Source organism: Mauremys reevesii, linkage group 8, assembly GCF_016161935.1.
Source record: "Mauremys reevesii isolate NIE-2019 linkage group 8, ASM1616193v1, whole genome shotgun sequence".
NCBI lineage: Eukaryota > Metazoa > Chordata > Testudines > Geoemydidae > Mauremys > Mauremys reevesii.
Window position 1 is genome coordinate 22,090,071 of NC_052630.1, and position 9,231 is coordinate 22,099,301.

Genomic DNA, 9,231 nt, shown 5'->3' on the forward strand with positions numbered 1-9,231 from the left:
TCATGCATTCAGTTTTTTTGAGCTTGGGAAGCCTGGTATGTTGGCTGAATGCTGCAGATATTCGGCCTACAAACAGTCATTTGAATTCTGAACAGCTGTTTGGTTTGACCTTGTTCATGTTGCTTGTTATCCACTCTTCAGGAATGTTTTCCTGGGTGTTTGGGAAAAGACTGTTTGTTTTTTTCACACAAATACACCATTTGCATGGAAACAAGAGCATCACAGAAGTACTCGCCATTCTATACTTGTATTTCATTATTCTGATGCTAGTAAGTTTCAGTTGCCAAATCAAGGACCAGAAACATCACTATGTGAGTCAGGTGAAGGAACACACTACGTTAAAGAGGAGCTAATAGATGAAGTGGCCAGTTGCTGGAAACTGTCCAAATTATTCAGTATTCACCATCTTATCTAGTGTTGTCTTTTGGGGGAAACTAAGGGTAACTTTCTCTCTGCATCCCCTCACACTTCCTTGAATCTTCAATACTTCCAGTGCAACAAATGGTATAATTTGGGTTTCTTAAAACAAATCAAAATGTAACAATTTGGTGGTGAATGGGTATCATTTTCCCTTCGCTTTACGATATTGGTATAAACTCCAGATGGAACAGAGCTGGAGAGTTGAGATCTGGATCTGAACTTCCACAAAGCTCAATGAGGACTGAGTGTTTAGGTCCCATATTTGGGTTTGAGCCCATCTGCAGTAAAAAAAAAGGACTTGACATTTGGCATGGGCACATCATCCCAAAACAGGAGGTCTTTGTGCACAATCACAAATTCAGTATAATCCAAAGAAGACCTTCCCAATCCCTGAATGTCACAGTAGGGCTTGGGATTTTACCATTGCAAGAGTCAGTTTGCCATTAGTTCACAGAAACCCCAGGATATGTTTCCAAACTGAAAATACTCCTAAGTGGAAGATGACCATGGGTCCTACTGACTTGTGCTCATACGCAGAGCACAGAGATCGATAGGAGTATTGATCAGCAAGCTGTCTGCTTTGCCTGAAGGCCTTTTGTTTGGTGAATTGACATTATTGCTCCTGATTATTTTAGGAAAGTGTGGATCAAGTAAAAGACCCTGTCAGATCCCAACTCCCTACTTAGAGGGGAGAAGGACAGAAACACTACGTAGCAAACAGCAGGTAGAGGGAGGCAAAATTTGCTTTGCTTCTGCTGCTTTTGCTTCATCTTCATTTAAACATTCTGAATTTCTCAGAAGTCCTAAGTTTTCTGTATTCCGAGTTTTGGTCTCTTTGCACATCCCTGTAAAGTACATTCTCAAAGGATAGGGTTTGACTAGAATTGATGCTGGTTTGGACTGTCAATCAGGTTTTGTTTTGGAAAAGGTGGAATGGGGGTGGATACTTCTCTGGGTCCCTTTTTTACTGAATCTCTCAAAGTTGGGCAGAATTCTGAATCAATGTTTTCTGCTCTGATTCCTCTCTGATATTGACACGTGGCAACATTAGGCAACATAAGCAAAGCCTGGGGAAAATGGGAGGTGGTCATTTTATGCTTAGTTTTTAAGCAAGACTAAGGCACTCAAGAATGCAATGAAACTTTGAAATTGCAGCTTGAGAGAATGCACCGCTTCCCCGGCACTTGGGCATGAGGAAATCTCCCTAATTCAATCCCATTTCATTATGTCCTCTTGCCTCATTGCTCCGTGTATGGAATTCTGGATTCTTCTGGCTGCTGCAATGACAACATTAATCCAATGAACCTAGGGGGGAAATCACAAATGTTCTTACTTGTCTGTAATCTTCTGAACTGGGACAGGAAGTGAGGTGGGGATTTCTTTGTGGGAAAGGAGGAAGGAAAGAGAGGATCATTTTGGAGGGTGGGAGTGGGGGTTTCCTCTAAAGATTTGTTTTTAGTGTTTGGATATTTATCTTACCCTAGCAAAAATTCCATATGCTTGTTCTATGCCACTTTGCAATACATGCCTGCAGTACAAGTTCTGAAACTGGCAAGGCTTAGTTATTTTTAACTGAATCTAGAGGGATCATCTAAGTTCTGGAGTTTCCCTGAATTTTGAAATACAATTGCTAAAGCAGGTCTGTGTCTCTTTCACTTTCTGAAGTGAGATAATGTCAAGATGCAAAACCTCAAAATTTAATACAGCTACAAGCTAACTCTAAACAGCATCCATTAGGGCCCTGATTCAGTACAACACGTGTACTTTTAAGCACATGAGAAGATTTATTAGAATCAATGCCAGTAAAAACAACCAGTGTATATTCATGTTACTCAAATAATGCTTCATCTTAGGCAGGAGGTGAACTTTGCAGAGGCCTCCTGTTTGCTGCAGTATGCTTTGTGTGAACCTGATCTTACTACTGACATTTGTCATTTAGATTTATCATTTGCTAGCTGGATAAAAATGAATATTTCTTTCGCATTAACTACTATTACAAACCTAGAAAGGTCTGAGAGATCTGAGGTTGGTTGGGGGATTTTAGCCAGGGGAAGAAATATCTTTTGTAGATGAATGAGAGTTCATATTTATTTGGTACAGTTTCTTAGAAGTATCGGAATTGGTCTCATTAGCATATCTATCATTGAAACTTATGATAAATATACTATTTGTATTAGATTCTAGGGGTGGAATCCAGGCCACACAGAAGTCAGTGGGAGTTTTGCCATTGACTGCAATGAGGCCAAGATTTTACCTTAAGTAGTTTTTTGAATATATGTAGCTCTATTTTAATTGTGTACCTGTCTCATAATTTTATACTTTTGTTACCGTATATTACCTATTCCCACCTTCTTATCCCTGTGTCTTGTTATCTTGAGGTGGGGGGGTGGGAATTACTCAGTGACTGAAAGCTTATCACCTCTAATAGGTCTGATATGATCTGACAAACCCACATAGACAGGAAGTATGTATTTCATATATAATGAATGTATGTCATCATTTTATATACACAACATAGGTGGATGGAACATCATATAAGTGGCACGTTGCATAATAGTTAATATATGTTCTTGTACACGCCAAGTCAAATATTACAAACATTAATTTAGCAGCTCCATGTATTTTTGTTCCACGTGGGAGGATGTTGTCTACTTGCATTCCAGAAAGAGTCCATTTGTATTGAATGCTTCCCACCCATGTGGCTGTGCCTTTAATTGGGGACAGCAAGTTGCTTGAAGGAGTTGGCGGCGTGCTGCAAATAAAAACTTACAACTTGTCTGCACCTCAACTTGTGCCAAAATAACTAAATCAGTTTGTATTAATAGCTTTTGTTGTTTTAACGTAAGTCTGTGTGCACCCAGGTACACTGAGAACATTCAGGAATAACAAATGATGTGAGTTAAAACTCAGTTAGTTATATTCATGCACGTTTGTATGTAGACCCAGGGGCGGCTCTACCTTTTTGGCCGCCCCAAGCAGTCATGCGCGGGAGGCGCCCCGGAGCCGCGGGAGCAGCGGACCTCCCACGGGCATGACTGCAGAGGGTCCGCTGGTCGCGCGGCTCAGCTGGACCTCCCGCGGCTGCAGACGGTTCGCAGGTCCGGCAGCTCTGCTTGAGCTACCGCAGGCGTGCCTGCGGGAGATCCACCCGAGCCGCGGGACCAGCGAACCGTCCGCAGTCATGCCTGCGGCAGGTCCGGTCATCCCGGGGCTCCGGTGGACCTCCCGCAGGCATGACTGCGGCAGGTCCGCCGGCCCAGCCTGCCGCCCCCCCGGGAAAGGGCCGCCCCACGCGCGTGCTTGCCGCGCTGGGGTCTGGAGCCGGCCCTGTGTAGACCAGAGCATAGGCTCTTATTCTGCACTTTGATGCGTGTGAGTAGATACAGGAGTCCACCCATGTGTCATGAATTGCAGGATCAGAGCCTTAAGAAGCAAAGCCTTGTTCAAAGAGATTTAGGAACAGAGTGGTCTGAGAATCCGATTATGTATTTCCTAAGAAACTGGCCTGTACTGAATCATTTGGATTTTTGCCTAAAGGAAGATCAGTTTTCCCTGGTTCCACACCCTGGGGAGGATCAAAGGATCCTTTCTCTGTGAGAGACAGAAGAGGATTCCATCCATGGCAGGCTTAGCTGGCCCTTCAGTATGAGCAAAGCCACCTGAAATAAGAGCTGATGTTTTGATTTCATTTTTGTATTTTCTGATTCCCTTAAAGATAAAATCCTAGGTGAATAGTTCAGTATAGTGCTGGCCCTTCAGTATGAGCAAAGCCACCTGAAATAAGAGCTGATGTTTTGATTTCATTTTTGTATTTTCTGATTCCCTTAAAGATAAAATCCTAGGTGAATAGTTCAGTATAGTGCAGCTGGTCTGTAAATTCTTTTAACATACTTATTTATCATTATATTAGTTATGCTTCTGTATGATTTGATCGTGCTTTGGTGGATACCAATATATACTAATATTTTAACAGTGAATCTGGGACAAAAGATGCCATGTAAGTGCCAAGCATTATAAGTAGAGCTAGAAGTATTACATATAGTTAGGGTGTGCCTCTTATTGATGTTACACTTTCTAGTCTCAGACATTTTTGCTTAACAATGCTCTTCTTTAAACTGGAAAGAGCTTCAATGACTAGGGTGACCATATTTTCCCAAAGGGAAAATGGGACACCTGCCTGCACAAGGCCAGCCCAAGGCCTCACTCTGCATGCAAGGCTGACCCAAGACCCCCTGCCACCCGCCCATGTGGGGCTGGCCTGGCCTGAGCCACTCTCCCAAGCCTTCCCTCCCACACAGGCCTGGTGTTGCCGCTTGCCTCTCCCTCCCCGCACACATTCCTCTGCACCCTGCTAGGGGTCACAACCCACTTTTTTGGCAAAACTGCGCATTTTTCCCATTTGCTCTTACCAACTGATCAGCTGGCAAGAAGAAATGGGCCTGTAGCGAGATAGACACCCCGCTCTCGCCCTGAAGGGGTTAAAGCAGCCCTGCAGAGGGTTGCAGCTGGGAAAAGTTAGGCTGATGGGGAAAGCAGCCACAACTGTGGCCAGCTTAATCAGGGCCCAGCTGGCCCTTATAAGAGGGCTGTGGGCCAGAAGCTAACACACTTTCTCTCTCTAGCTTCCTGAGAGAGAAGGACCTGGCTGCCTGGAACTTGAGAAGGGTACCTGAGGTGGAGCAGTGCTGGGGAAGGGCAGAGGGAGCTGGGGAGCTTCAGCCAGGAAAAACCCCAGGCTGCAGGCCTTGCTAAAAAGGACAAATAAGTACTGGGGCTGCAGAGGGGCAGCCCAGAGATAGGCAAAGGCAGCAGGCCCTAACCCCCTTGCTGATGATGAGTGGATTACAACTGCAGTCAGCCCCAGGGAGTGGGGGCTAGATGATGACTGGCAGTAGCCACTGAGGCAAGGTGGGTTTAGAGGGTTGGGGGTTCCCCTGGGAGGGAAGACCCAGAGTGTGGGGCACTGCCAGGGGGCAGCACCCCAAGATAAAGGGGCACCGGGGTCCGGGAGGGACACGGGGCCAGCGGCAGGTGAGACACTGGTCTGCAGAGGGTGCTCCGGGCTGGAAAGAGCTAATTCCCGAGATGGCCAGCAGGAGGCACTGCGTCGGTGAGTCATCGCCTCATGCACAGTTTTTTGCCAAAAAAGTCAGGACGGCCAGGACAAGGCTTAAAAAAGGGACCGTCCCGGCCAAAATGTGACGTATAGTCACCCTATCGATGAGTCATCAGTGACCATGGTACTAATTATAGAGCTGATATCCGGAGGTACTGAATACATACCCTGCCCGGTGACTTCAACATGATAGGGTTACTCAGTTATTTCTGAAAATAAGGTCCATTATATTCACAGCAACCATTTTAGAATTTTTAGTTATATCCAGAAGCAGTGGCATATTCAAGTTGTGCTTAAGAGCCTTGTGATGAACAGTCACGGACATAACTGCATTTGAATGATATTCCTCACAACCAGCTATTCACTCTTCTGTGGCATAAGCTGGGACAGGAGCATCCTAGACTGCCTGACCCCTCAGTTTAATTCACCCTATTGGATCATAACTCTGGATGCTCACCAGCTCAGTGGTACAGTATCATAACCTTTGTCTGGGCCCTCCTGGGATCAAGCCCTTAATCTCCATATGTGAAATACTGGCTGCAGTGAAGTTAATGGAAAAACTCCCATTCACTTCAATGGGGCCAGAGTTTTATCCCTGCTATCTGCTGAACAAAGGTCAAGTCAAGCTGGAACACTACAGTAGTGTAACAAGAGAAACCTCGAGATCTATATCAACCTGGTTTCAGTCACAAATCTGACCAGAGAGGCCTATGAACTTCAGAGACAGATTCAGAAGTAATTTTTCAATCTGCAGAACAGGTCCTCGAGCAGACTGCTAACTACCAGCAGTCACTGTACTGTGGAGTCTTGTGGAAACTTGTAGGCTATGAATGGGGTCTTTGATGCAGTAAAATAACAAAAGCTGTTTTGGAGGCACTGGTAGTGAATGAACATAATGTAAGAACGGCCATACTCCATCAGTCCAATGGTCCATCCAGCCCAGTATACTTATCTTCCAACAGTGGCCAATGCCAGATGCTTCAGAGGGAATGAACAGAACAAGACAATTATTGAGTTGATCCATTCCCTGTTGTCCACTCACAGCTGCTGGCTGTTAGAGGCTTAGGACACCCAGAGCATGGGGCTGCATCCCTGAACATCTTGGCTAATAGCCATTGATGGACCTGTCCTCCAGGAACACATCTAGTTATTTTTTCAGCCAAGTTACAGTTTTGACTTTCACAACCTCCTCTGGCAACAAATTCCACAGGGTGACTGTGCGTTGTGTGAAGTAGTACTTCCTTTTGTTTGTTTTAAACAAATTGTATTTTGTGTTAGGATGGTAAGTATGGTGTTAACCATTTATACTATAAGACCACAAATAAACCAAGATTTTTTTCAAATGCATTTTAATTCATTTGTAGGACAAAAATTTACAAGCAGACCTTAAAATCAATAATATTAGTAACAAAAGCAAAATATATACCCTCAACATCAGTAAATATTGTACCTGAAACTGTTAGAAACTGATTTCTGAAATATCAGATACCCCCCATTTCAATGTTTAAATATTTTAAATCACCACTCATTTCAAACACAGACAAAAATTAAGCATGTGCACAAACGGAGTCCTTTCTAGGACTTCAACAGGCTTTCAAAGAAGCCTTAAATGGGATGAATATAGTATGTGCTTATATTCTTTCCTGAATTTGGGGCTTACACAGTAAGTAATTAGGGACAGGGATCAGATTTTCCCTTGGGTTCTGTGAAGAAGCCTAGCACACCTTGGGATGCTGGTAAGATGAAAAATAAAAATATTGTAAAATACTATTCTACAAATCTCCAAATATTAGTCAAACACTTAATAGCTGCATATAAAATCTGTTAGCAGTAACTTTCTGAAATATCAGATGCATCATAATTAAATGTTTAAATATTCTATTTTGACATCCATTTTGATTGCAGATTCTTAGCCACGTGCCCTGTGGTTAATTGTCTACTATGTGGTAAATCTGAATGAATGCTGCCATCAAAAAAGTACTATTCAAAATGATACATTGGCTGTCCAGCAAAGCATAATTGAAAATTATTGTATTCAGCAGAGGTGGGACTATTGGGGCAGGCAGTATAGCGTACAAAACTCACATTTCCATCCATGAGAGACAATAGCAGTACTCTTTATAATCAAACACCGATTGGTCAGGGCTGATCCAATGCCAAATGAAGTCGTTGCCTCCAGTCAGAGTTGGATCAGGCTCTAAGGTTACTACTCTGACAGTATTAACATCATCAGCATTTACCATGCTCTCCAGCGGAACACCAATATGATGTAAGGGAACATGTAATACAACTGACTAAATGCAGCAGCTAATATTTCAAGGACTGTAAGCTAAAATATGTGCCATCAGCTTGGATGATGGATATGGCCATGAAATATAATAATACACAGCTGCTTCATGCAGCCAATGATTTCCATGCTAAAGCATTTTTAATTTAAATAATAGATTTTATAAATAATAAATACTTAAATAACAAAAATTGTCCTCACAGTAAGTCACCTTCTGTATAAATTAATACACAAAAATATTCAGCTAATAAATACCATCATCTGAAATTACATTTCATATTGAGCAAATAAATAAATAAATACATAAATAAATATATAGATGCAATATTATAATATGTAAAAAAGCATTGTAGCTGACAGTATTTCAATATATTAAAAAAAATTATAAATGTACATTTTAATTTGACTTGGTGTGTTCCATAAAAGAGCTGGGTCAATCATTGTCATCATATTAATCTAATACAATATATGTATATATATGCGTCTTGGCTTCCTAATAATGTTCAGATGCAGTTTTTCCTCCCATTCGTATTTAACTTCTTGTCTTTTGTCTGTTTCATTTTCTTCTTGGGGGCTTTCCCTCTGTCATTTCCCTGAAATCTCTTACTGGTTACTACAAAGTAAGACAAAGAAAATTGAGACAAAAATTATCTTAACATTCCCCAGGCATATGTTTTCAGTCCACTTCCCATTAAATTTATGCCAGTCTGGCTCAGCTGCTGAAACACCAAGGCCCCAATTCTGCAAGATAGAGCCAGATTTTCAAAGGTATTTAGGGTGCTGAAAGATGCAGGTAGATGCCTAGTAGGATTTTTCAATGTGCCTAAGTAGGCAAGGCACCTATCTCCCATTAATTTAATTGATTTCAATTTAAGTTAGGCACTTAACTTGCTTCGGTGCTTGGTGACATTTTCAGAAGTGCCTATCTGTATCTTAAGGTGCTTAAATACCTTTGAAAATCTGGCTCGTGACCAGTGTAGTTTTATTTATTTAATTTAAGTGGAATTACTCATGTGACCAAAGTTACACAAGTGCTTACATGTGATGCAGAAGTGTGGGCCTAAACACCTTGAAGTCCTGGTGTTTTTCAATTAAAAATAGGAAAAGGGTTTTCCCATTTTTTCCCCAGCCTGTTCTATTTGTCCATTGAGGGAGCCATCACTCCCATGTCTTTGTCCTGCCTCAGAAAAGACAACAGTGTTGCCTTCCATTTTCAGCAAAACAAAGGGTATTATCTGGGGAAATAATTAGAACTAGAATCCCCCTAGAACAGACAAGAAACTCTACTTCAGGGTCTCCTTAGGACTGTTACTACTGGAAAACTATCATTGATTAACCCAAAAGAACTAGACTGAGGCAGCTTGTATCTGTCTCACACCAGTTCACTTTACTAATGTAACTTGATCCT